At 37.7% G+C, this 22,499-nt stretch overlaps 1 pseudogene; it reads left to right on the top strand.

The window, feature by feature from the left end:
• The window catches only part of LOC100616960 (hsc70-interacting protein-like), a 54,452-nt pseudogene extending 34,077 nt beyond the window's left edge, over positions 1 to 20,375 (top strand).
• The last annotated feature ends 2,124 nt before the right edge of the window (positions 20,376 to 22,499 follow it).

Here is a 22,499-nt window from a genome sequence, read left to right as displayed (position 1 = left end):
CACATTAAGGGATTAAAGGGACAGCTTTCTTTAGAAAGGGTGCAGGAGTAAATTTTGGGAGGTGGGGGGGCTGGCTTTGCAATAATTATTCTCATTGGATTTGATGTGGGGGAGTCAATGACTCAGGACAAAATATCTGGACCCATTCTCTGGGTTGTTTCCAGGGATGTATTGGAACTATTTATTAATAGCTCAGGAGAGCCGATTGTTAAATTTTCATTGTTTGTCTCAGAAACTAGAAAACGATACAAGTTATGGCTTTATTTGTTCTTTTGCTAGTTGCTTTAAGAACAAGATGGAGAAAATGTTACCTTAGACTAAATTTAAAGAGAATCTATCTCCAGATATGCTTTTTAGAAACTTAGTTGTTAAAAATTTACCAGTACATGCCTGCTTTGTTTCCAAGGGGTTAAGAAAAAAACTTGGGATTATAGGATTTTTTAACTGAAAGAGATATGAGAGGCCATCTCAATTCTTCCAATTTACACATGAAGAAACAAGTCCAAAAAAGGGAAGTAGCTTGATCACTTTAGCACTGGTAGCAATGAAAAACTCAGGAGTCAAAAACAAGATTTCTTCTGCCACATTTAATCTTCTTTTGATTATATCACCCGAGGCAGCAATGTCCTGAGTTTTTCTGTAAAGGGGGGAGAGATATTGTAGGGAGTAGTGTGGTTGGGATCAGAGAATCTCAAAATTGGAGATCTTTAAAAATTATCTAGTTCAACTCATTCAAACAGAAATCCTCTCCTTAATGTCCTTGACAAGATTCATCTCCAAACACAGTATTCTAAGTGTGATCTGACTGAAGAAGAGGACAGTGAAATTATCATTCTCCTTTTGTTGTTATTCAGCCATGTCCAACTCTTTGTGACCCCATAGACCCTAGCACACCAATGCTGTCCATGAGGTTTTCTCAATTATCTCTTCTATAAGACATTGCAACTCACCAAATACAGCTGAAAATCCTGTTAGTTTTTGTGATGGTTATCATACTGTTGATTTTTATTGAACTTGTCGTCCACTAGGACTACCAGATCGTTTTTACAGTTACAGAGGCTAACCAGACCTCCTTCATCTGTTACTTATGTAGTTGACTTTGTGAACCAAGTATAGGACTTTGCTCTTAAAATGTTAGCTAATTACATCCTGCCCATCATTTTAGTCCATAGTCATTTTTTAAATATTTGGATTCCAACCAATGTATTACTACTATCCTTCCCAAATTTATGACATTTACAGTAATAGATAAGCATGCCATCTAGGTTGAGTCAGAAAGACTGGGGCCTCTGAAAAAGCTAGATGTTAGTCCTCTGGGAGCCTCAGACATCAGACAGGATGTCATGAAGAAGAGCTCCGTGGACACTAGGTCAAACATAGAGCCAAGTATATGCCCCACATGTGTAATATGTTCTGTGTATACCTCAGAGACCTCCATCTGGGATATAGCAATTGAACTGGTACTACATATAATTTCAGTCCAGTCCCTGGTAACTTAGAAATTAGGTATAAACTCTGCTATTCTCCCCTGATCCCAGGGATTTTTAAGGAGCATCAAACTAATGCTGCCTTCCATCATCACAGGGTCTTGGAAGGAGGAGGTCTCAACTAACTGGTACCCATAACTAGGTTACATAGCTAGTAAGTATCTGAGGTCAGATGTGAACTCTATCATCTAGTTGCCCCTTTGTCTTATATACCTAAAAATGAAATCTAAGTTATTTAATGATCTCCCTTTGGAGTGACGAGTCTGGTTAGATAGTCTCCCCTACCCCCCTTTTACTTCCTCATCTTATTTGTTTGTCTTTATATCTTCAAAAGTTTCTGCTTATGGGCTTTCTCAAAGCTCTTGGGCCAATTTCCGTAGAAATTTAGGATTCAAAATATCCTTTCTTGGCACTCGTTTCCCTTGGACTCATTAAAAGTGCTTCATCCATGGTCAAGAGCCCATAAATACTGTTGGGTAGGTGGCATGAGTCAACTATACACTGAAAGGCATTCCAGAGGTGATGACCATACACACGGCTCTTTCCTCTGCTCTTGGGTACCCTACAGAAAAGAAACTTATCACTTAATCCATGAATTAAGCAGCTATTCAATAGAGTAGAAATATCAAATGCAAGGCTTGGCCACATTGTTACCTACAACAGTCCTGAATATGGCTTGCACTAGATTAAAATGTAAATGAGGAATATTTAGCAAATTAAATAAAAAGACAACAGAACATATAGCATGTTAATATTGTTTTTGTTGTTTTTTGGACCATTGGGGTCCATCTGCATGGTTTATTGGTCCCCATTTTTATTAGAGTTTGCCATCACTATTATTGGGATATCTCTTCTGGCCGCTAGGTGGTGCTACCTTCAGGCCATTAGTTCAGGACTATTTCAGAAAATATTCAATGCACATCAGACATCAATTTTTCTAACATATTCTTTTAGTTCACCATAGGGCACTAGGAAAGTAGTAAGAAGGAGAGACAGGAGGGAACACGTGCCAGCCAAGGCACATCATCACCACTGGCTTCATCACCATCTCCCCATAGACCCCGAGGAGGATAGCCCAGAACCCTGAAATCAAGAGCCTTGAATTAGCAACATTTCCAACCCGGGACCCCCAGCTGTCAGCCTGGGAAGCATTTCCTATGGAGATAAATCCTGGTAATTGCTCCTGTAGGTGTTACAACCATAGCTACTAAATATCTAGTAAACAAAGTTCTTGTCCATAAAATCCTTGACATAAACAAATGGGTCAATATCAGAAATGGAGATGATTTTCTCAGTGGAAACGACATTTCAAAAGAGGCATTAACATTAGCTTTGCTGCTATACCTGAAGGACCACAGGACCTGTCCATTTGACCATCCATAGATGTTTTCCTCATTAGAACAAGAGCTCCTTCTGAGAAGAGACTGTCTTCCTTTCCTATTTCTTTCCCTTAATGCTTAGCATAATTCTTTATGCATAGTAACAAGCACTTAAGAAATTCCTCATTTATTCCTTTAGTCTATCAATAGCAGCTACTTCCTTTGCCCTGAGCGATTTGGGGCTTATCTGTAGACTCTGGGTTCAATTTAGATCTAAGGGCATGAACTAATATATGCTCCCAGAGTCTGAAAATAGAAATACTAGTTAATCTCTTATCTCTCTACTCAAACCCAGATCATGCAGCTTGAAATCTCTTGCCTTTGTCAGTCAATCTCATTCATTAGACATAGATGCTGGACATTTTAGTTGCCATTTGATTTATTGAAATACAGTGAGGAATATAACTGTAAATGCAAAACAGTTTTACCTAATTTTCTTTCCCTCTGGTTCTCTTGCCCATATCTTCACATGGAAAAACCTCCTCCTGATATGCCTTCTGCTTTTCCTGAGTAATGAAAAGATTAGAGGCAAGGGATAGGTTTCTGGGAATTCTTTTCAGAGATTAGGAACCTCAGTCAATTGGAACAAGAAAGCATTATGGGAAAGAGGTTTGTCTCCCATCTTCCTCCCTAGCTGATACAGCTTTCTTTCTTTTTTGTTTTTACAGGAGTATCCAGTATTTTATTTTATTTTATTTTTAATTTTATTTAATTGATTAATTTAGAGTATTTTTTCCAGGATTACAAAAATCATGTTCTTTCCCCCTCCTCCCTCCAACCCCCTCCCATATCTGACGCACAATTCCACTGGGTTTTACATGTGTCTTTGGTCAAGACCTATTTCCAAAAATCTCTGACAAAGGTCTAATTATTCAAATTTACAAAGAGCTAAATCAATTGTATAAAAAAGCAAGCCATCCTCCAATTGATAAATGGGCATGGGAATGAATGAATAGGCAATTTTTGGATAAAGAAATCAAAACTATCAAAAGCACATGAAAAAGTATTCTAAATCTCTTGTAATCAGAGAAATGCAAATCAAAACCGCTGTAAGGTACCACCTCACACCTAGCTGATACAGCTTTCTAAAGCTGTCAAGGCTAGAATCTGTCCCTGCTGCAGATCTAACATCCTAGCAGCACTGAGGTCCTTCGTGCCTTCTGACTCTGCTCATAGCTCTAGCTGAGGAGAACTGGCTACTTTGGCTATGGCAGCTGTCATCAAGCGAACATTCTTAGTGCTGTAACTTCCCACATTTCAGGGAGTTACAAGGAGTTAGAGCTTCCGCTTCTGGTGCCCAGTGTGGCTCCACAGTTCTCCTCTCAGCTTTCAACTGCATAGAGGTAAAATGGAATGGTGGAGACTCTGTGACCACGCTAAGGTCCAGAGAAACAGTCCAGGGGGCAAGGCTGACCTTTGTTATCCACAGGCAAAATCTTGCTCTGTCTAAAGACATCTGTGGCTTCAAACTTAGGCTCAAACTAATGCCAAGGGAGTCATTTATTTTATTTTTACTTTTTGTTTTGTTTTCCAAGGTAGTCATTTAAAAGTCTATTCACCTATATTTTAAATTGTTGTTCAGTCATTTTTCAGTCATGTTAGACTCTTCATGATTCCATTTGGAGCTTTTTTGGCAAAGAAACTGGAGTGGTTTGCCATTTTCTTCTCCAGCTCATTTTACAGATGAGGAAACTGAGGCAAACAGGGTTAAGTGACTTGTTCAGGCTCACACAGTGGTTAAGTATCTGAGGCTGGATTTGAATTCAGGAAGATGAATCTTCCTGATCTGAGGCCCAGCACTCTATCCACTATGCCCCCTATCCATCTTGCATATTTTGAATAGTGATCCGGAAATAATAAGCAATATTTTAATGTATCTCTAAAGTTTGAAATGTAGATTACACCGAATATCTTCTCTAGATTCAGTTAGTAAGCATTTATTTAGTGTCTCCTATATTCCTTCTCTCAAAGGAGCAAAGGGAATATGTAAGAGAGATGCTATGAATACAAAGTCAATGGGACTTGGCAACAGATTGGATATGTAGGAATAAGAGAAAAGGTCTGGAGTCCAGGATGACTTCTAGGTGGGTGCCTAGAAGAATGGTAGTACCTCCACAGTACCTAGGGAAAGAGAGAGGACTGGGGGGAAATAATGAGTTCAGTTTTGGACATGTTGAGTTTAAGATGTCTTTGGGACATCCAGTTGAGGTTTCTAATAGGCAGTTGGAGAGAAAGTCTGGAGGTTTGGAGAAAGACTAAGGCTGGATAATCATTACTGTAGAGATGATGGAATCACCAAGTGAAATAGCAAAGGGGGGGGGGGGGAAGAAGAGAGTCTAGGATAGAATTTCCAAACTCCCACTTTGGATTCCTGAGGAACAATTTTATTTTTAGCTCTAGACTTATGGGCCCTTCCCAGCAAGCAGAGAGGAAGTTAAAAGGTACCCAGAATATAAATAAGAAAAAAAGTGTGGAACAAGTGGTTTTATTCTCCCACAAAAAAGGAATTCTAAGCAATAAAGAATCATAGAATGATTATAGTCATTATAGGCTGGCTATTCAGGACTTCTTGGGATATTTGCAGTGTCTTAGCCAGATAGCTTGTCAGCTAGTCTACATTTCATCTTCACTGGGTACATCTGATCACAACTGCTAAGTGGGCTCTGTCTTTCTGGGGGGCTTTCTATGTATGAATGACTCTTTCCTATGGGGTCAGTTTGCCTTTGCTGCTGATGCTGCTGCATCTACTCTGGCAACCACTGAGAAAAAGACACCAACTACCTATCAAGTTCTCAGAAGGCCTTACGCCAAAGAAGAGAAGACAAACAAAAGATGGCCCCATCCCAAATGCAAGTTAGCTAGGAGGTGATGAATTCAAAGCTTGTGACCAGGAGGAGGGAAGAGAATCCCTCCACCTTCACATTTACCTTCTACTTTGTTTGAGGGTGGGGATAGGGAAAAAGACAATGTATACAGAGACAAGAAAATACAGAATATATTTATTGTTGTTGTTTAGTCATTTTTGATGCTTTGTGACTTTATCTGGGGTTTTCCTGGTGAAGATGTTGGAGTTATTTGCCATTTCCTTGTCTAGTTCATTTTATAAACAAAGAAACTGGGGCAAACGGGGTGAAACAATGAGGTTAAATAGCTAGTAAGTATCTGAGGCCAGACTTGAACTCAGGAAGATGAACCTTCCTGACTCTAGGCCCAGCACTCTATCCATTGTGCCACCTCACTGCTCATAAGATATATGCTAAGTAATCTAGATAGGAGGAAAAGGAGTCCATTCCTTTATGAATGATATACAATTGAATTTTTCCATCTAAGTCCACTTCCTTTTTCAGATCTTTTCTGTTTGCCAGATGTTCACTTCCCAACTCCATAGTTCTTCTCTGAAGCCTCTGCCACCTCAGTTCCCAAGTATATTTGTTGTTTCTATAGTTGCTAAGTGAGGTGGGGGCGGCCTGAATATTTACTTTAGTCCCAATTTTAAGACTCTCTCTTAGAAATTATTTAAAGTCTTCAAAGATAAAGTTCAATGCAAGATTACATTTGTTTTCTCACATAAACTTTAGTTTGTCCATGCAAATGTTAATTAACATCATTCAAATTTTTTTCCTCAGGAATAAAAGCCATCCCTGAAATTTTAGCAAAAGAATAAAATCCCAGAGCAATCATATTTTGAAAGTTAAATGTGGAAGCTCTATGGTTGTCTCTTAACAAGCTAGAGATTTCTGGATAGACAGTAATTGTGTAGTCACCCCCACCCAACTCCAAACCCCAAATAACAGCTGCAAAAAGTAAGGGAAACATATGGGAACCTAGAGAATTATATAAATTAAGGCTTATGATCTAGTGGATTGAACTTGATAGGATCATTTATTACCTAGCAAATTTACTGAAATATCAACAGACAAAATAGCAACAATATAAAAAATTAAAGGAAGCAAAATGTTTATATTTTATAGTGGAACTAATTTATGTATCCGGTATATTATTGTAATGTTTATATGTCAGCATTAGGTGCAACATCAACCAGCTGCTTTGGGTAGGGATGGCAAAATCCTTATTCCTTGACTTGATTTTGCAATTGCTATTTTTCCTTACCTTCAGTTTTCATGATAATATTTTAAAAACCAGTTCAACAGAAGATAGATTCAAAGTCTTGGCTCTGGTCCTTCATTAGTTGTCTGATTAGAGCAAATCACTTAACTGCTATATATCAGTGTCCCTTTCAATAAACTGGTATAATAATACACCATTCATCTCACAGGGTTGTCATAAACATGTACCATGTAAAATCAATGTGGTATTTACATTTTGCCATTTCTATTATTATTACAGTCATTAGGACCAAGGCAAAGAGTGAGGAAGTATTGATGGAAGGAAGGAAGGAAGGAAAGAAGGGAAGGAGGGAGGGAGGGAGGAGAGAGAGAGAGAGAGAGAGAGAGAGAGAGAGAGAGAGAGAGAGAGAGAGAGAGAGAGAGAGAGAGAGAGAAAGAAAGAAAGAAAGAAAGAAAGAAAGAAAGAAAGAAAGAAAGAAAGAAAGAAAGAAAGAAAGAAAAGAGAGGAAAAAAGGAAGGAAGGAGAAAAAGAAAGGCAGAGAAAAAGAAAGACAGAGAAAAAGAAAGAGAAAGGAAGAAAAAAGGAAGAAAAGAAAGAAGAGAAAGAGGAAGGGAGGAAAGGGAGGGAAGGAGGGAAAAAGGGAGGGAGTAAGGGAAAGAAAAAGGAAGGGAGGAAAGAGGAAAGCACATTTGTTTAGTAGGAAATTGTAGGGAAAGAGAATGGGAATAAACTTATATTTTAATCTGAGTATCTGAAAGGATTTGATTAAAAATAACTAATCTTTACATAATATTTTAAAGTTTCCAAAGTGCCTTACAGACAATATCTCATTTACCTCCCTATAGAACCTCTTCATTACATGCCAAATCGATTTTTGGACCCATATAGAGGGGGAAAGAATGAAGCAATGTTTTAGGTAAGTGATGGGGTATTATATTTGAGGGAAGTGTGAGATTCTGTTACTATACTAGTATCAAGATGGTGAAAATCAAGGCACAAAGGAAATTAAGTAATTCACTAACTTGTGTAAGAACTTAAAGTCAAGATCAGAAATCACATGACAGACTTTACCTGTTGTATCATATAAGGCCTCCAGGTAGCATATAACAGAGCTCTGGTCATGGAGTCAGGGAGATCTGATTTTTATAGACTTTTACTAACTCTGGGAAAATAACTCTCCCTTTCAACCTTCCTTTTTTCATCTGCAAAATGGGCGTCATAGCACCTGCTTCACATAGTTGTTGTGTAAAAAGAGGTAATACAGTGTCTCAAAAGTCTCAGTACAGCTTACAGCTTAGAACTGAGACTTTCAGAACACCCTGCATATGTAAAGTGTTTTGCAAACCTTAAAATATCATATATATGTTAGCTCGTATCATCACTGTAATGATCAGAAATTCAGCTTTCCCTCTCAGCACATTATGCTTTGGATTGTCCTTGAAAGTCACCTCAGACAGACATTTTTCACTGATTTTCCCCCTTATTTTCCCTGAGTACCTCTTGCTCATCTGGGTTTGGAGAGAATAGATTCTATGCCCTTTTACAGAAGGAAGAGTTCTCCTTGTTGTGGAAAGGGTCTAAATAGCCTCATTTCCTAATGGGAAAAATTGGCCCATGTGGAAGACCTACTTTGCTTTTTTTTTAAGTTCAGTTTTTTAAGATCAAAGCCCAATGACTTGAGATCAAGATGAAAGACCTATGTAGAAATCAACATCCACTGTCAAAATAGTCCAAATCATTAGCTGAGAGGGTGTTTGAACTAAGCGATCACAGCATGGAACACAACCCATCCCCTGGGCCATTGATGTATTTGGTGTTTACAGCAAAGAGAGTAAGCAGAAGAGAGCTTGAGACAAAGGAGGTGCCTGTCACTGGGGAACAGCTTGCTAAAGTGTGGTACATATGTGTAATGGACACTTATTGTGCTATAAGAAATGATGAATATGAAAGATTCAGGGAAATTTAGAAAGACTTGGATGAATTGAGGCAAGGTAAAATGAGCCCAACCAGGAAAACAATTTACCTGATGACCACCGTAATGTAAAGGAAAATAACGCTGAAAGGTTTCAGGACTCTGATCTCAGGGACCAATCATTACTTTAGAAAACCAACAATGAAGTAAGCCTCTTTCCTATTGACTGAGAGGCAATGGCCTAGAATTGGAGAATGAGACACATATTTTCAGCCAACCAATATATTGACTTGTTTTGCTTGACTATTTTTTTTGTTACAAGGAAAGTCTTGTATTGGGGGAGAGAGCAAGAAGGAGGAAATTCATGGGTAGTGATATAGATATACAAGAAAGAAAAAGAGAAGGAAGTGAGCACCAATAAAACACTAAAATATACAAAAGAAAAACAAAATAAGTTCACAAGGGGACATGAAACAGGACATATCTGTTCCTCTATTCTTAAATTTAGTGTACACAAACAAAATATATTTCATATAATTGCACATAAGTTCATGGGTTCATAGACAAACTTCTTTTTTTATTTTTCTAAAAGTAAAAATTAACAGACAGTTAAAAAACACTTAATTTGCAAACAGAAGACCTTGAATTAAAACTTGCCTTTGATCCTTAAAACCAGTGCATTTTTAGGCAAGTCATGTAATCTCCCTGAGCCTCAGTTTTCACATATGTAAAATGTGAGGTTATGCCCATTAGTCCCCTTAAGTTCCTTTCTTGCTCTAGCTCTAAGATTCTAGGACTCAATGATCTTATCTGTGTTGATGTAAGGTGTTTCTATACCTGCAAAAATTTCTCACCTTGATGAAATAATAAGTTCAGACCAATTTTTAATAATTTTTTTTAAATTTTACCCTATTTTCAAGGTTTAAAAAGTTTTTTCTGAATCTTTCTCAATTCCCCAATTTGTGTCATTTGTAAATTTAATAAAAATTCTTTCCATTTCTTCACTGAAGTCACCAACAAATAAAGAACTGGACAGGGTGAGTACAGGTTCCTTCCTGTTGCAATTGATCCATTAATTAACACTCTTCAGGTGTAATTATACAACCAGTTACCAATTCACTTATCTGTACTGTTCACTACCCTCTGCATTGATTAGGATATCATGAGAAACTTTATCAAATGCCTTCCTGAAATCAGTCTACCATGCTTGTGACTTTCCTTTGATACAGGAGACTAGTAACCCTGTCACAAGATAAAATGGCATTAGTTTGACAGCTGTTTCCCTTCCTTCTTCGCCTTTTCCAAGTATTTACTTTGATACATCCTTTTTGGCAATAGAATCCATAAACTGGAAATTCTGACGTGGAATAGAACTGATGTATGAATTTCTCACATACACATAGGAATCCTTAGATGTTCCTTGGATACTAGAGTTTGAAGGGATTGCAGAGGTTATCTAGTTCAATGTACAAATTCTCTCTCTAATATCCCTCCCCTCCCCTAAAAAAGATATCTAGACTCCATTGGATTAAAGACATAGAAGGTAATTAGTACATCTTTCATAGTCCATAACATTCCAGAGCACCATCTGTATTTTTGTTGTTGGCTCATTTCAATCGTCTCCAATTCTTTGGGACCCTGTTGGGGGTTTTCTTGGCAAAGAAGCTGGAGTGATCTATCATTTACTTCTTCAGCTCATTTTTCAAATGAGGAAACTGAGGCCAACAAGGTTAAATGACTTGTCTAGAGTCATATAGTTAATAAGTATCTGAAGGAAGATTTGAACTCGGGAAGATGAGTCTTGGCATTTCCAACCCCAGTGTGCCACCTAGCTGCTCATGGACAATCACAGTTTCTCTGAGCCTCAGAATCTTCATCTGTAAACAACATAACTTCAGGAATAAGGGAGGTTGTTTGTTCTCTGCCCTGGTCAGATATCTGGATTATCATGTTCAATTCTTGGAAGTCCATTTTAGAAAAAAATTATTGACAAACTGGAGCAGGAAGAGGAGAATAACCAAGATGACCAAGTGACCTAGAAAACATCAATCAAAGATTGATCAAAGGAACTCTTGGTGTTTAGCTTAGAGAAGAGAAGACCTGGGGAGGTTGAATAGAGATGATAGCCATCTTCAAGTATTTGAAGCCAAAGATAGCAGATCTAGGATTGAGAGACAGAAGCCTCAAAGAGACAAATTTAGACTTGATATCAGAAAAAAAGAAAGAAGCAAAGCTATCCAAAAGTGTAATGGGCTGCCCCAGAAGGTGGTGGTTTACTGTTATAATTAATGATAATAATAATATAAATACCTAGTTTTTAAATAACATTTTCTGTATACACTTCTGCAAAGTACTTTTCATATATTATTCCATTTGATTTTTAACAGGGTGAACCCTGCTAGAATTGTTTCACTGCATTTTATGATATTTGCCTTGTAATTCTTTTGCCTTCCTAAAATCTCTTATTACATAACAGCCACATAAGATAGGGACTATTATTATTTGTCATTTTAGAGATGAAAAACTGAGGCCCAGAGGAGTTAGATGACTTGCCCAGAGTCACCCAGCTAGTAAGGGCAGAGATTCCTCAAAAGGCAGGATCTGAACCTGATATCAAGGCCAGGACCATAGCCACCGTGCCACCCAACTTTCTTAAGCAAAGACTAGAGGATTGTTGATCAGATACTTTGACTTATGAATTCTCTTCCAACACTGAGATATGAACATTTGAGAAAAATGGAGATAATATTCTTTATTACTTTATTCAGGACAGTGAGGAAACATTTTTTAAAAAAATTAAAATTATGACATAAATATGGATGAATCTTATTAATAAATGAATTGGAAACTAAACAGTAAGTACACATAATATTAATTTGTTTAATAAGAATTATTGAGTACCTAACACTGAGTTCGGTAACAGAGGTACAAAAAATAAAATAGTCAGCTTTCCTGCTTTCAAGGAACTCTGTTAGGAGAGATCAGATAGAAGTTAATAGATTTATAGATGGAAAGGAGGAACTTACACATGCTCTATCCCTATCTTCTCATTTTATAGTTTTAATTTTTTAATAAATGTTATTTTAATACCTGCCTACAAATAAAAGCAATCAAACATATTAATAAGATAAAAGTGGTTTTAAATGATTACCCATGGCGGCCACTAGAGATAGAGAGCCAAGCCTGAAGACAGGAGGTCCTGGGTTCAAATTTGGCCTCAGATGCTTCCTAGCTGTGTAATCTTGGGCAAATCACTTCATCCTACTTGCCTGGCCCTTTCCTTTCTTCTGCCTTGGAAATGATACTTAGTACCTAAAACAAAAGGGAAAGGTTTAAAAAATATTTTACATGAAACTAAAAACCTTTGTTACTTACGGTTTGGAGGGGGAAATAGGGTGGAGAGAGAGACACACAGACAAACAGAAAGAAACAGAGAGACACAAAGACACAGAGAGACAGAGACAGAGAGATGGAGGCAGAGGAAGACAGAGAGAGAGGGGTGGAGGAAAGGAGGAGTCAATCTGTTTGTCTACATATCCCCCTCTAGGTATCTTTCTTGTGAATCTATCAGGATTTTCATACTTAGTACTTCTTTTTCTAATATATCTATGAATTATGTATGTGTAACCCATAGATCAGGTCTCCCCAAACTTCTGCCTTCCCATGAATTTCAGTCTTGTGCCTACCCAAAAGGGTAATTTTCCCTTTGACTCATTGCTGGAATTTTTCCATGAAAACATCTAAATATAGTTTATGTTTTGGCTCATGTCTGGGTTTCCCTAAATGTGGCCAACAAGATCCTATCTCCTATATGAACTTTCAAGGCAAGGTAAAATAGCTTTTATTTCACCTAACAAAAAAATGCAGAAGATAAAAAGAACTCAGAGAAGATCCTGAACACAAAGAAACACATAAAACATTCAAATGGTACACCAGCTCCCCTAGGATGGAAACTCAATTCTGTGTTATTATTGGGATAATCCTTTGACATTCTGATGAATTCCTAGATCTTCCACAGATTCCTAGTGGGACTCTTGTCATTTAGATTCCTTCTGGAAGGTGAGCACACTTTGAGATTGCTGAACAAGCAATCTCCTGCAAAGAAGACCTTAATTGTCCAAATAACTCACTAGCTTTGCTCTTAGAATAGTACAGCATTCAGGAGGTTATGTGAGTTATCCTTCCATTTCTCTAAGGAGCACAATGCATCAAGATATGTCCTTTTTCTAGAAGATATAATCTCTCTGGAATTTAGAAACTCTCAAATTGAGGGTTATCCAAGAAGTAAATCCCAAGCTTGATAGTGCTTAGGGTTTCTCACACTAGAAGTCTAGATTCTAGGATTCACTTTACCCAGGGAATTATAAATTTCCCTTCCTACACACAGGAATATGGGTTCCATGAACATTTTCATGAGCTGCTCAGATGCACATATCTACCATCTGCTTCTTCAAGAAATAATTCTACTCCTTGGTTGCTGCCATCTCATGGACTTCGATGGTTAGCTCTTAGGAGCTCTTCTTTCAGGTGACCTATATGCATGTGTAAATGCCTATTGTCTCTGTTCCAAGGTAATGATTTCCAGTTCCTCAGAGAAAAGACCATGCCTGGACACAGACTTCCTTTGCCTCAGAACCAGGCTTACTTTGTTTTGGTTTGTCTTCTGAAAAAGGAAAGGTAAAATCCAAAAGAGGAAACTGTTTTGTTAGCTCGTTTTTATAGATTATGGAGAGGGGATGATCCTTTGATAAAGATAGAGATCCCCCGAGTCCCAGTCTACCAATTATCTCAGAGGTCACCCTAGTCATTAGAAATTAATCAGGAGTTTTGTATGTTCTCTCAGAAAGTTTCCTTTGGGGAGCTGCCCCTCAGATGCCTCTAAACAAGGGTCACACCTTGTAGTCTTAACAAGTCAATTGGGAAATGCTTCAAATTGCTAAGGAACTACCTTATTTTTAAATATATATATACATATATTTCTCTCTATATAAAGTTATACATGTTACTTAGGCCACACATTTTTAGTCCATCGAAATCATTTGTCTCACTCAATTGTTTATAAGTCTAATAAACTTATCAATTATGACATTAATTATCACATGAATGAGTATTGCCCTAAATAACAAACTAAATAGCTGCATTTTCAAGAAGTAATATCATCTGTGAAAAAAAAGATCCCAAAACAAACTCAGGGTAACTGGATTCTTTCCATTCATTTCCCAATGTGTTGGGCCATTAAGGGAATTATCTGACAAGTAGATGTATGTTTGATAGTTTTTATACTTATTTGAATCACAAATTAGATTCAATGAGGAAATATTTTATATTCCTTCCTTTTTCATTCTAGAAATATATCTATGGATCATCTACTATATGCGAATTAGCATGCTATGATTTAAAAATTGAATGCTAAAAGGAAGAATGTGTCAAGGGAATTAGTTTGTAATGAGACTAGAAAGATAGATTTGGAACCAGATTGTGGCTGTGAGGGGCTTTCAATGCCAACAGAAGAGTGCGTATTTGATCCTAGAAGGAATAGGGCAGAGACTGTCTTTTACCCTCTTTTTCATCCCCAGAGCTTAGCATAGTGCCTGGCATATAAGAGGCATTTAATAAATATTGATTGATTAATAAACAGTTATGGGAGTTTACTTGGAATGGTAGCAACTGGAGTGGAAAGGAGAGGGTAGTAGATTCAAGATCCATTGTGGATGTAGAAATGATAGAACTTGGTGATTTAATGGACATGGAAGTAAGTGAGAAGGAGGCATCAAAGATGATTAAGATTTTGACATTGAGTGGGAAGAGAGGCAAATGTAGTGAGGGGAAAGATGTGTTTGTTTTAGGATAAGTGACTTGAGGTTAATGAGACTTCTGGATTTAGCTGCCCAGCAGGCAGTAAAAAAGTCAGTATTAGAGCTGAGGAGAGAAATTAGGGCTGGGCATTTGTATTTGGTTGTCATCTGTATAGAAGCAAAACTTGAAGCAATAAAAATTGATGAGATCATCAGAGGAGAGAAGAAGGCTGGCCATGTTTTGCAGGGATGGTCGGAAGAAAAAGAAGATGCAAGGAAGACCAAAAAGAGAGTGATTAGATGCCTAGGAGAAAAATCTAGAGAGAGCAATCTCATGGATGTTGAAGGTGAAAGACACTAACAAGAAAGAAGTGATGACCAGTGGGGTCAAGACAGTTAAAAGGATTAGGATAAGGATTGAGGGGGAAAAAAAGGTCAGTGCATTTCAGTATTAAAATTTAAGTCATTATCTATATCTCAAGGTCAATTCAGTTTTTTAAGTGCAAAGTATTACCCTTTTATATATGAACTGTGTGGTTGGGAAAAGGACCCAAAAAGGTAAATAAGAAAAAAAGATAAAATCCACTTGTGAAGATATTATTTCTCAGATACAATGTTAAGGATCAGATTGTTCTGTGAACCAGATAAAGAACTTCCCCACTGATACTTGTACCTAGAGGACCTATTTAAAGACAGAGCAATGATGAGGCTGTAGGGTATCATTGTGGTCCATCTGCTTATTTATTTACAAATGTTTTTAGAGTTTGAAGCTTATAACTGACCAAATTATAATTCAAGTAACTGAGAACTATGGGAAGAGTCCTGTTTGGTTCATACATGGCAAAAAGGTACATTTCTTGAATTTTACCTCAAAGGAAAAAATGAGTCACTGGCTTCCAGAAGGCTCAGATTTTAAGCATTTGAAACTGTGAGGAAGTCAGCAGGAGAAGATATAAGAAGAGACAGCCAGAAAGAAGCAGGAGAGTGCAAGAAGAATGACAAGAACCCAGGGACAGAAAATATGTCTTCTAGCTGAGATAGTTAACTCTTCAGCTGCCTTCCTGGGAACTTGCTCAGAGAAAAGATGCTTTATTGATCAGCTAGAGGAAAGCTAGAGCAGCTGCTGGAAGTTCATTAGAAGAGAATTCTATCCAATATAACTCAATAAACATTTATTAAGTGACTACTGTGTGCTAAATTCTGTCCTAAGTGCTGCTGCTGTTCAGTCATTCAATAGTGTCTGATTCTATGTGACCCATTTGGGGTTTTCTTAGCAGAAATACTGAAATGGTTTGCCATTTGTTTCTCCAGCTCATTTTACAGATTAGGAAACTGAGGCTAAGTGACTTGCCCAGGGTCACACAGCTAGTAAGTGTCTGAGGCAGGATTTGAACTTAGGTCTTCCTAAGTCCAGTCCAGACACTCCTGTCTGGCACCTAATAGTCACTTAATAAATATGCATTGATTGATTTATTGCAGGGAATAGGACATCAATGGCTATGATGTAAAAGTGTTCTAGGCACATGGGTTTCCTCATTCATATGCCTGTTTATTAGATTTCTATTCATGTGTGCCCACTTTCTCCCACAGACACTGGACATATTGATGAGAGAGCATAACCCAGTCATAGTATAATTGGTGACATTTTAATTATTCCTGCTTGACATGGAGTGAATAAACATTATAATTAACTTTGCTTTTGACTTCTATTGAGAAAAATGGGAGGATTATTCTTGCGTTTGCTTTCTGATGAGTAAATGTTATGATGATTCCTGCCCTTACCTTGTTGTTAAGTAAATGTTTTATGTGTTGTGGTGACCAGTTCCAGTAAATGGGAAGCATGCTAGGAAGGACTCAGGAGCCATAGTGGTGAGTAATAGGAATGTATTCCCCTCACACTAAAGTTATGCTGAGGACCCTGAGAACCTCAGACACTTTCTGAGGGCCTTGGGCAAGTCATTTCACTTGTTTGCCTCAGTTTCCTCAACTATAAAATAGGGATAATAAGAGCCCCTACCTGCCAGGGCTGTTGTGAGGATTAAATGAAGTAATATTTATCAGGCAATGTGCCTGGCACATAGTAACTATTATATATCATTATACAGCCATTTCAGTCATGTCAGACTCTTCATGACCCCATTTGGGGTTTTCTTGGCAAAGATACTGGAGTGGATTGCCATTTTCTTCTCCAGCTCATTTTGAGGAAACTGAGGCAAATAGGGTTAAGTAATTTGTCGGCAGTTTATAAATGTCTGAAGTCACATTTGAACTCCAAACCTGGCACTGTCTTACTGTACCACCTAGCTGCCCCTTGGGGCTATATAAATGCTATTGATGTTGCTATTATCATTTTGAATTATAGAAACCTGAAATATACCTCACTGGGAACCTCAGACTTGAAAGTGTGAGTGTAACTGGATGACTGAGCCAATTTAGAGAAGATGGGGAGAAAACACCACGAATGGGCTGCATTTGGATAGAACTTGATCTCTATTCCTCACTAATCACTTTTTAGTGGTGTTCCTTTTACAGTGTTTACCATTTAAATCTAAGAATTCTTATTTATTCAAACAATTTATTGACTGGACCAAACCGATAGCAGCTTCAGTATTAGATCTCAAGATATAAATAGGCAAGGTTTGGTTCAAGAAAATGAATGAGATGGTGGTGTCAAGCTCAAATAAAAACCGAACCCATTAATCCGTGTGTGAGAATCCCTTCAACTGCATATTGGCTTAGTTTTAAAGTGTGATGTCATTATCTGTGTTTTATTATATTTTTATTTATTTTGTTAGATATTTCCCAATTACATTTTCACTAGGTTTAGGCTAGATGAGTGTAACTGGCTGCCTGCTGCTCATGGGATGCTTGGCCGATATCTTTGAACAGATCATGTATCCAACATGGCAAGGAATCTAGTCATCTTGCTCATCTTTTTTATTTCCTTGAAATTGTTTTAGACCAATTGTCCTTATATAAATTAATAAGTGAATAAAAATGTATTACAAGCCTGCTAGGTTCTAGGTGCTGTGTTTAGCCCTGGGACCCAAAGACAAAAATGAAACATGCACTGCCCTTACTCTGTTGGAGGTGATAATATGGGCATGTAGATGTATAGGAAAAAACAAATACAAAAATACAAGGTGATTCGAGGGAAGGCATTAGCAGCGGGGTGGGGTCAAGAAAGACTTTTTGTAGAAGTTGATGCTTAAGCTGATCCAAATGTACCTGTGTGCCTACGTTTTGTTCTGTAGTGTGGAGAGCTTTGAGTATGAAATTTCTTTTTCTTAATGTAAACTAGCAGCTCTAGATAACTTATACCGAAGGAGCCCTTTTTACACAAACTCAACACACATGAATTCAAGTATACACCTATTGGAAAAAAATTAAGACAGAAAAATATTAAATAAACATTTTAAATTACACACTAAATCCTCATCCTTTTCCCATCGGTTAAAAGTCTCATAAAGTAGCTTGCCCAAACCTGCTCACTCTCCCTCTGAGAAGTGTTGCTTTAAATCTTTACAATGTTTCATGTTAGGTCTGCATTGGTCTTTGGAATTCTCTTTTTGTGTCTCTGTCAGAGCAGTGCTTCTCTTTGTTTCATTAAGGCTATTTATTATATTATATTATGTTAATTTATACATTTTATTTTATATCTTTTATTTTTAATTTATTACATAAATTTGTTTTTATGTATTTTTATAAATTATATGTGACATAATTTATATTTATTATGATTTATGTTTATTATATTAAATTAGTTATTATAATTTAGTTATTAATAATGACCCCAAAACATAAAAGTAGTAACTCTAGATAGTAGTTTTGATAAACCTAAGAAAAGTCATCACAGTGCCTAGGTATGTTCATATAAAACTTACTAATTAAATATTGGGGTTCCCTGTTACATGGGATTTTTGGCTTACTGGACGGAGAGGTAATTGAATGAGTAAAATGAGGTCCTACTGTATTTTTAGAGAGTTGCCTTAGGTCCATGTACTTGTTTACCTCGTCAGTGTGTGTCAGGGATAAGACTTGAAAATAGACCCTCTTGTCTTCAAGACAATTCACAATACACCTGTATCTTGTTCTTAAAAATTTGACTTGCAAATTCTCTCCCTCTCCCCAGATCCTCCCCCACTGATTGAGACATCAATAACGGGATACCCATTCTATGTGTGAAGTCATGCAAAATTAATTTCTATATTCCTGCTACCTATTGTTGCCATTTAATGTGAGGTAATTTAATTCAATAACTGCTTATTAAGCACCTACTATGGGCCAGGGATTGCACCAGGTGGTGGGAATATGAAGATGAAACAAAGCAGGCCCTGCCGTCAAGGATGTTATGTTCTTTGGGGGAAAACAAGCCTTATCCTGCTATATCTTTTAAAAACCTAAGAGAGATGAGGAGACTGAAGTCAAGTGTGAAGGCCAAGGTCCCATAGCTGACGTTTCCCAAGTGGGAGCATGACAAGGAAGATCAATTTCACTGGGGTCTTACTTCTTGGGGAAAAAGTCTTACCTCATGGGGAAAATTCTCTCTGCATCTTACATTGTTGGCTCAGAAGCAATTTCTCTAAAGCTCGCTCTTTTAATATAGAATATAGCATCTAGCCTCCCAGTCTGGCCCCAAGCTCCTCCCAGCACGGATAGCAGAAAACTTAATGAGCTCCAGGCCTTCATCAGCTCTGCCAACAGAACCCAGGCCTCCCTTCTGCACATGGGCCAGACTGGTCCGAGAGGATGGGTGGTAAAATCCCACCTGCTCTACATAAAGCTAAATCAGAAGAAAGAATTAAGGAAAATGAGAAACCCCAATGCCAGAAGAACCAGAAAGCAAAGAAAGGGATGAAGAAATTGATCATGAAAAAGTCCTTGAATGGGTTTTCCCTCAAGAAATGGGGGATTGAACTATAGAGAGAATAGTTAAGATGATGGCTCAGGGAAAAGAAGGTGGTGGCCATTAATGCCCTAAATAGTGGGGAACTCCAGAAAGCCATTGAATGACTCCCAGAAGCCATCAGACTTAATTCTCATTAGGCCAATTTAAATATGGCTAAGAGAGTCAGTATGTTTGTGAAACTGCAAAAGTTTGATTCTGCTTGCAGGGATTGTGATAGAGCAATTGGAATAAACCCTCAACTCTGCTCTGCCTTAATAAGTGTCCAGGAAAAGACTCCTTGGTCCCTGGGAGAAGCTGACTCATGATCTTGCTATAGCTTGGACATTGGACTATGATGAACATGTCAGTGCTCTGTTGAGGGAAATATAACCAAAGGCCCAGAAGAATGAGGACCAACAGTAAAAATATGAAAGAAAATATGAGGAGGGAGAGATCAAAGAACAGACTGAAAGAGTGAAGAAGGCTCAGAAGAAACATGAGCTAACCCAAAAGGAGAAATAAGCCCAAAGAACTGGGAAAACTCAGTTTTGCTCTTTTCCCATTTTTTTTTCTGGAGACAAGATTGGGAACTTTAGAGGCTTGCTTAGAATGAGAGGGTCCATGCCTGAGTTGGCTGTAATATCTGAACTCAATTAAATTCTTAGTGACCCAGAAGTGCTTGCAAACATTTAGGATCCAGAAAGTCCCAGGTAGTGTTCTAGGATGTGGTGAAGAATCTGTACCCCCCTCCCCCAATATGTCCAAATATCAGAGCAACCTAAAGGTTATGATATCATTGACAAATTGTCTGTCAAATTTGGAGGTCAACCACAAATGTCATTTTAACAAAAAAAAAAGCCCTTACTGAAGAAGGAAGACAGAAAGAGAGACAGTCAGAGACAAAGAAAGAAAGAAAGAAAGAAAGAAAGAAAGAAAGAAAGAAAGAAAGAAAGAAAGAAAGAAAGAAAGAAAGAAAGAAAGAAAGAAAGAAAGAAAGAAAGAAAGAAAGAAAGAAAGAAAGAAAGAAAGAAAGAAAGAAAGAAAGAAAGAAAGAAGGAAGAAAAAGGAAGGAAGGAAGGAAGGGAGGAAGGAAGGGAGGAAGGGAGGAAGGAAGGAAAGAAAGAAGGAAGGAAGAAACAGAAAAGAAAAGAAACAAAACCAGACTTAAAAAGCAAGTCAGCTGAGTTTATTTTGTACCCTTATTTTGTACTCCATTATGGAGACTAATCTCACAGTTGTGTCATGTGATATTTAAACTGGTATCAGCTAAGTAATACCTAGAATAATTTTTTATCTAGAATAATTTTTTAAAAATAGAAATGCAGATGGAAAAATAGTGAGGATTTGTTCCTATCCAAGTTCAGGGTCAGCTCCCTTATTTCACTTACATAGCCAGTCCTGGACATCCCTTCCTCTGTTTTCTATGGGGTCTGCACTCTCTGGGTTGAGCTTGGTAATGTTTCACTTTGCTATTTTGAGACATGAAGTCACAGTTGGCTTCAACTGCTACAAATTCTAAGAAATTCTTGCAGTTTTAAACAACCCAATGTCCCACAGCTCTCTTCTAGCAAAATGTTCTTTTTAAGAGGTTGGGCATGTGTGTTTGGCTATGTTGGTAGGGGACAATTTGTGGATTAGATGACAAAAAACCAATGGCTAATTCTAGCTGTCTGAGTACATGTGACACTCATAGGAAGATACTTAAATACGGGAAAATGCTTATTGGCAATAAATTTCACTCCCCTTTCCCCCAGCCCCCATCACTCTACCCACTACATTTTCATAGAAAACTATAGATCAAACAGTGAGTTGTTAAATTGGCTTCTATGGAAGTCTGCTTTTCTTCCTCTTCCCCCCTCATTCTTCTCAACCCTCCTCTCCATTTTCCCCAGTCTCCTTTCTTTCTCTTCCTCCTCCCCTTCCTCTCCCTCTCAGTCCTCCTTCTCACAACTGCTGTGCAAGCTGGAAACAGTCAAAGTCATGTTTTAGCCATGACCGTCATCTAGTCAGATTTTCCATTGTGGAAGTCGGTGATAGTACAGCAATTAAGCAAAGTGTCAGAGAAGTTGAATTATTTGAGTCTTCCATCCATAAATCTTTATGGGAAAAGAGAAACTTTTAAACTTGCACCAGGCCTTGCTTTAATTATTTTCTTTCAGGATATGAAAGGCCAATGGGAGAAATCCTTGGGGACATAGTTTGCTATTTTGGTTTTAACCTTCCATTTCATCAGCTCTCACCACCCTTACCCTCACCCCACCCCCCAGCTCAATGATTTTAGCCAGTGGTCCTTTTTGCCTGAAAAATGAATGGGCATCTTTGTACTCTATTTTGACTTCAGGAATGTATGTCAAAGGAAAGCTATAACTGGGAACTCCCAGCATCTTAGCATGAAAAGAGAAAGAGTGATATCTGGTAAGAGCTCTAGTCATTGGTATAAATTTAAGTTTATAAATCTTAAGCAAAGGACTCATCCACATCCAGAAATATTAGATATGTAATTAGAGCTACAAGGAGACAGTGTTCAATTCAATATATATTAGAACTTCCTAATAACTAAAGCTGTTTCACAATGGAATAAAGGAAGCTTTGGAATAATGGTTAGAGAGTTTGTCAAATCCCACTTCTGACATATACAGTCAGCATGACTTTGAGTAAGTCAGTCTCTCAATATAGTAACAATTCTCTGAAATTATAAATTACAGAAAAGTTGCTGTCATGCATTGGCAGAAGGAGTTCCCTCACCAGGGAGGTTCCTAAATCACAAGTTCAGGCCCCATCTTACACAAAAACTGAATGCATTGTGAAGGGGGTGTTTTTGTAGTTCGGTGCATAGACTTGGATTATGCCCTCTTCCTATGTTGCTACTGTTGAATCGTTTCAGTTGTGTCCATCTTTTCATGACCCCATTTAAGGTTTCCTTGGCAAAAATGCTAGAATAGTTTGCCATTTCCCTCTCCACCTCATTTT

Source organism: Monodelphis domestica, chromosome 3 (genome assembly GCF_027887165.1).
Source record: "Monodelphis domestica isolate mMonDom1 chromosome 3, mMonDom1.pri, whole genome shotgun sequence".
Classification (NCBI taxonomy): domain Eukaryota; kingdom Metazoa; phylum Chordata; class Mammalia; order Didelphimorphia; family Didelphidae; genus Monodelphis; species Monodelphis domestica.
The sequence above is the reverse complement of the archived record's forward strand: the minus strand, read 5'-3'. Positions and strand labels throughout refer to the sequence as shown.